This window comes from Elgaria multicarinata, chromosome 1 (assembly GCF_023053635.1).
Source record: "Elgaria multicarinata webbii isolate HBS135686 ecotype San Diego chromosome 1, rElgMul1.1.pri, whole genome shotgun sequence".
Lineage (NCBI taxonomy): Eukaryota > Metazoa > Chordata > Lepidosauria > Squamata > Anguidae > Elgaria > Elgaria multicarinata.
Genome location: NC_086171.1, coordinates 158,562,928 through 158,569,512, shown reverse-complemented (window position 1 = coordinate 158,569,512; position 6,585 = coordinate 158,562,928). Strand labels below are relative to the sequence as shown.

The window sequence follows — 6,585 nt, the reverse complement described above, 5'->3', positions numbered from 1 at the left end:
TGGTCCTGGACTCAGTGGTCCAAAGGAAAAGGAATGAGGCAGAGTCCTCAACAGAGGATGGTTGGCTTGGTGGGCCAGTGTTAAGGGTAGCCATGGTTGGGCACCTGCTGAGGGCCCACTGACAGGAGCCCTTCAATTTCCCCCTCTTCTTCACCATTGCAACCTGCTTGTTCACCTGTGTCTCACTCTGGCCCAGATAAAGGTGGTGGTGAGAAGGAGAAGCCACTGACTGCTTGCTCCCAGGCTCTCTGCCTGTCAAGCAAGCAAGTGGTAGCAATGATGAGAAAAAGGATGAAGAGTAATAGCAGCTGGCGACAATGGTGATGAGAAGGTGGCCTCACTGAGGGACGGTGTCTTACTCAGGGGCCCTCAGAAACCTGGAGCCAGCACTGTTGGCTTGGCTGTAGAAATGGGAAGGCAGCACAAAGAGACTCCCTCAAAGCTTAACAGGGTAGGTAAGAAAGCTCTGTCACACCAAGCAATTATTTTTAAATATTTAAAAATATTTTTAAAATATTTAAAAAAAACACCCAGAGAGTTTCAGCTATTGGGCAGTATAGAAATGCAATAAATAAATAAATAAATAAATAAATAAATAAATAAATAAATAATTTATGTATTTATTCCCTCAGACAATAGTAACAAACATTAAACAAGTAATCGTAGGCCTTTAGCTACAAAGTTGTTCATCTGTGTAGAGAGGGGGCTGATCTTTATTATAATGGATAAGACATCCTTCTAATCTCTGATGATCGTGATGCCTATAGATCATTCCCGAAAGACCAAGGAGATCTGTGATTTACTTCTGATTCAGGAGGGCAAAGGGTGGAAGAGAAGGGCCTTATTTTAAACAATAAGCATGGCAACTTTTCATAGCCCACTGAACTTCATGCTGTGTGCTGCAGTTCAGGACACATCCAAAAAGACAGCGACGTTCCCCCCCCCCCCCCTTACCTTGGCTGGGAACTTAAGAAAACCTGACGACTTGGGGCTCAGATCTGTTCTAAATTGGATGGCTCTTAGGAGGCAAAAGTGGAGGTGGTGATGGGAGCGAAGACTCCCTTGGGAAGGCTGCTTCCTCCTCACAGATGGAACAGAAATGTACTTAAGGGGTGATTGATGGATGGAAATGAACTGAAAGGCCTGGGAAAGGTCTGACTGTAGAAGCCCTGGAGATGGATTATCTGTTATATTCACCAAAAGCCACTAACATGCCAATGCCTAAATCTGCAGAAAAGGTCAGAAGCAATTCAGGAAAGATGGTCTTGCTGGTGGGAGATTGACAGTCATGTTAATCAGAGTAATAAGAGCACCTTGTACATAGGAATGCCAATTACAGGAAGAATGATTGGGCCCATTACCCACTGCTATATACTCTTCACTCAGCTGGATGTTGTCATCAAACACAATAGAACCCACTCTCTGTATCGGGAGTGTTTACATTTTGCGTGCATGTGAGCTATGCTTTAATTGTAGCTTGGATCAGTGTGATCCCGACAATATTTACTGTTGGATAGAAGCTCAGCCCTGCTGCACATGTACAAAGCTATTTTCACACCAGTGGTTCCTGATGATAAAATGCAGCTACATACTGTGCAGAACTCCTTATAAATCAAAAGAGGGGAAATTTGTCTTCCTTACCCTTCTATGGGCGAAGATGATATTAGCTTCTGGAGGAAAGCAGAAACTAACAGTCCACTCGGAAGTAAGCCTGATTGAGTTCAGTGGTGCTTCTTCATGGTAAATGGGAATAGGATTGCAGTTGAAGACACTGTCCTGGGGACCTGATCCCATATTTATTATGTTCGCTGATGAAGAATTTGTGTAACTTGGAAACATCACTCTTTTAAATCTATAAAAGGCACGGCCTCATGCTTGTTCTGCTCACATTCTCCAGAAACAGGGGCTGACAGCATAGTTCCCAAAATGCTTTATCTTCTCCTTTTCTTTAACCCAAGTCCCTGGGATATAAGATAGGGTGACCATATGAAAAGGAGGACAGGGCTCCTGTATCTTTAGCAGTTGCATAGAAAAGGGAATTTCAGCAGGTGTCATTTGTATATATGGAGAACCTGGTGAAATTCCCTCTTCATCACAACAAAAGTGCAGGAGCTATACTAGAGTGACCAGATTTAAAAGAGGGCAGGGCACCTGCAGCTTTAACTGTTGTGATGAAGAGGGACTTTCACCAGGTTCCTCATATATACAAATGACACCTGCTGAAATTTCCTTTTCAATACAACTGTTAAAGATACAGGCATCCTGTCCTCCTTTTCATATGGTCACCCTAACATAAGAGCCATGCTGGATCCATCTAATCCAGCACTCTGTTCATATAGTGGCTAACCAGCTGTCGAGCAGAAACCCACAAGCGGGACATGCTGCAACAGCACCCTCCCACCCATGTTCTCCAACAACTAGTGTATACAGGCTTATTGCCTCAGATCATGGAGGCAGCACATAACCGTCAAGACTATTAGCCATTGATAACCTTCTCATCCAACCCCCTTTTAAAGCCATCCGAACTGGTGGCCATCACCACATCTTGTGGTAGTGAATTCCATAGATTAACTATGCACTGTATGAAGAAGTCCTTCCTTTTATCTGTCCTGAATCTCCCACCAATCAGCTTCATGGGATGACTCCGGGTTCTAGTACTATGGGAGAGGGAGAAAAATGTCTCCCTATCCACATTCTCCATACCGTGGATAATTTTGTACACCTTTATTTTTCTTTGCTTTGACTTCAGAGATTTCAAAGCAAGCAGATCAAACAACATTCACCTATCAATTAAAACCAAGCAATAGAGAAATCTATATGAGCATTGACCCACTGGATATATTTTCCTAGGTCTCAGATGACCTAGTTGTGCCATTGGATGATTCTCATCCACTGCAGAATGTGGCCAAAGGCAAGCCCTCAGGGAGGTGGAAATGAAATTGATACTTCTTTCCTTCCCATTGCTAGAACAATGTAACTAACCTAACCTAAAAATTGAGGCTGTTTGTGTGTGTACAGTTCCATCCTCAGATGTATTTTCAGTTTAGACAAGCCTCAGCATCTTTAATCTGTGGCAAAATTTAGCATTGCACTGAGAATCTAACCATTCTGGGTATGGACCTAATGCTCCCTTATCAACATCATTGATCAGAGCCCCTTCATAACTCCCAATGAAGGCTCCTCCGTTCTGAACTTGTCACCACCCAAGCCGTTTCGGCAGGCTGTACAGGGGGAGATGAGGGGGGAAAGCAGAGCCATTCTACCAGCCCGACTGAAAGACGGCTTCTTTTTTTCCTCGTCCCTTCCCATACTTTTTTCCTTTTAGGGCGTCTCTAAACAAGCTATTTATAGCATTTTTGTGTCCGGCCACCCATGAAAGTTTCCAGGTGGCTTGCAAGACACTGTAAACAAACATGACATTTCCCGTGGTTTCCCCTTATTCGTTTTTTTTTTTTTAAATCACAGATAAACTGGAATAAACCCCTAATGGTGCAAAATTAGCAGTGTGTAAAGCCACTATAAACTTGCTTGAAGGAGAACTTTCCCGGCTATCAGAGGGAGAAGAGGGTAAAATGCCTCCCTGTAACAAAGGGAGGCAGATCTGGCTTACTCTCAAGTAAGGGAGAGCCTTCATTATGCTAGATTAGAATTGTGCTTGCAATTCTTTTTAATTTTTTTCTTCTTTCTTTATTTATTTTTTACATTTTTATACCGCCCAATAGCGGTATAATTGTCTTAGTTTATGCTAGTAGTTCCCCATGTCTACTTAGAAGTAAGACCTAGTGTGTTCAATGGGGCTTACTCCCAGGTAAGTGTGCTGAAGGTTGCAGACTTATAGCACATGACTCCCCTGCCCCGCTCTTTTGCACGCATGCCGGGGAGGGAGGAAAATACTCCCCCGAAACATGTTTGCTGATCCTCTCCTTTGTTGCCCCTCTCCTCCCGTGTAATGCAGCCCATATCAATCATGCCAAAGAACCAGGAAGCAAAACAGCCCCGGGTAAACAATGTGATTTCCCTTAATCTAGAGCACTCTTACAAGCATGGAGCATCTTGTTTTCCCTGTTGCATATAAACCACTCCAGGAGTCTTTTTGGCAGAGGAGTGGAATAAAAATACCTTAAATATTTTTTTTAAAAAATACACTTTGCAGCTATTCCATCTCTTCTTCCTTAACGGATTTATTTTTACGGTAAGAAAAAGATGGAAGAAGCTGTAGGAAAACACAGGAAGGTTGCAAATGGAAGTCAATGCCATCTGGACACCCACCCATCCATAACAATTCTGTGGATATGGGAAGGCAGCTGCACAATAAAAGCTTCATTAGGAAGTATCCTTAGAGGATCAGCAGATGAGCGTTTTATAGTATGCTTGCTACTGGGCACTCATAATTTTTGCGGGTCCTTTTCATAATGCTGTATGTGTCCTGCTCCTTCTGGTCATTTCCCCAATTTTTCCTCCTACAGCAAAATGTGCCACCATTTCCTGCTGTGTGCAGGGAGAGCAGCTCAATGGTGGTCTTCATTTACTTCCTCTTTCTTCAGCATGTGAAGGAAGAGGAAGCTGCTCATTCCTATTGTGGGACAGTAGCATGAGGTAAAACGACGGGAGGGAAATGCGATTTCCCCCTGTGGCGTTACACCCCGCAAGTCAGTTCTCAAATCTCTGTGGTTTTTAGAATGTTGGCCTGAGTGGGTGGAGTTAGAATGTCTGGGGAGGGGGAGGAGTGATATATAAGGGAAGGACTGAGGGGATTGAGAGACTTTTGGGTACTCTTAGGGCTCTCTGTGTGTTAGCTCTTGGGGTTTAGAGTACTTGGGTCTGGAGAATTTGAGGTTCAGAGTAGAGAGTGGTGTCTTTGGAGTGTGGTGTGCAGATAGTTGATGTATATTAAACAATACTGACAATAAAGAAAGCTCAAGAGTGATTGTGTGAGAGAAAGGAAAGCGTGTATGTGAATGGGTGGAAGGATTGGATGAAACTTTTTAAAATAAATTGCAATTATTTTGTTTTAACTACCACAAAAATCCCACGTGTCTGTTTGGCATTTAACATCTGAAGTTTATTCATTTAACACCCACTCTGTCAATAATTCCCCTCAGCTCATATAATTCACAGCACATTTTATTATTGAAATGCTTCTCCATTTAACCCCTTTCTCCACATAGTTTGGAGGAAGGCGGTGTTTGTCCCTCGCCTCAGGCGTATCAAGTGGTGGTGCTTGGCTTGAGCAGGGAGTAGCCGCGGCCGGGTCTGTTGTTCAGAACCTGTGTCGTGGCACCCCTCCCCCCATCTGAAGAATCTCTTAGTCATATAAGGTCAAAATACTCTTGCCTATGTCTTTGATTTTGCCCAAACTAGTAATCATAACTAATTACTACAGCACAATGAGGGGCAGACATTTCCTCCGGGAAATAACAGTGTGATAGATCTTATCCTTGTATGAAGTGAGTACTGGAGTAAAACCTAGCGGGCACTCAGGTTTTTGGGTGCAACCCACATATATAATGACATAGTATTGTTTATGCAAATAGTTTTTGGAGTGCATTTTGGTCCTATTTTTTTTCATTCATAAATTCTTAAGCATCCTCATTAGATTATTGCTATATGTGAGTGATTTGAATTATTTCATTCTGTACTTTCTTCTTAATTTCTGAAGATAGATAGATAGATAGATAGATAGATAGATAGATAGATAGATAGGATTGGAAAGCTGTGTGCCAGTCACATATTTAGGAATACAGCATTATTATTGCTGGTTTTGTGAGTAACATGATACTGAGTGTGGTAATAACTGCTAACAAATTCTGATTACAATCGAGAATAAGCACTTTGAAGTCCTATAAATTTTAACAGGAGAGTTTTCTTAACTCTTTCCCACTGAAGGCAATGAGAGTTGTGCAGGTGCAATCCTAGACATGTCTTCTTAGAAGTGTGTAGACTAGGTTGACCATATGAAAAGGAGGACAGGGCTCCTGTATCTTTAACAGTTGTATTGAAAAGGGAATTTCTGTAGGTGATATATATATATATATATATATATATATATATATATATATATTGGAGAACCTGGTGAAATTTCCTCTTCATCACAACAGTTAAAGTTGCAGGTGCCCTGCCCTCTTTTAAATCTGGTCACTCTAGTATAGCTCCTGCACCTTTAACTGTTGTAATGAAGAGGGAAATTCACCAGGTTCTCCATATATACAAATGACACCTGCAGAAATTCCCTTTTCTATACAACTGTTAAAGATACAGGAGCCCTGTCCACCTTTTCATATGGTCACCCTAGTGTAGACATGCACGCTAAACTGGCAGTTAGTTCCATTGAACTCAGTGAGACTTATTTCTGAGTAGATATTCATAGGATTGAGCTGTTAAGGGAGTGATCCTATGTCCCTGCAGACAGCATCTGAGGGGACATAGGATTGTTCAGTTTCTGGGCTCTGAGGTTGAAACAGAGCTCCATCCTCAGAACCAAGAGAACACCCTCACCCTCATAGCCAGCATAATTCTCGCTAACTCTCCACTCTCGGAAATGGAGCAGGGAGACAGGCAAAAGGGGGGCATTCCTTGGGGAGGGGA

At 42.5% G+C, this 6,585-nt stretch overlaps 1 protein-coding gene across 2 annotated transcripts in view; it reads left to right on the top strand.

The window, feature by feature from the left end:
- Window positions 1-6,585, top strand: part of LOC134408431 (copine-5) — a 157,752-nt gene that overhangs the window by 98,136 nt on the left and 53,031 nt on the right. The gene's annotated exons all lie outside the window — the stretch shown is intronic.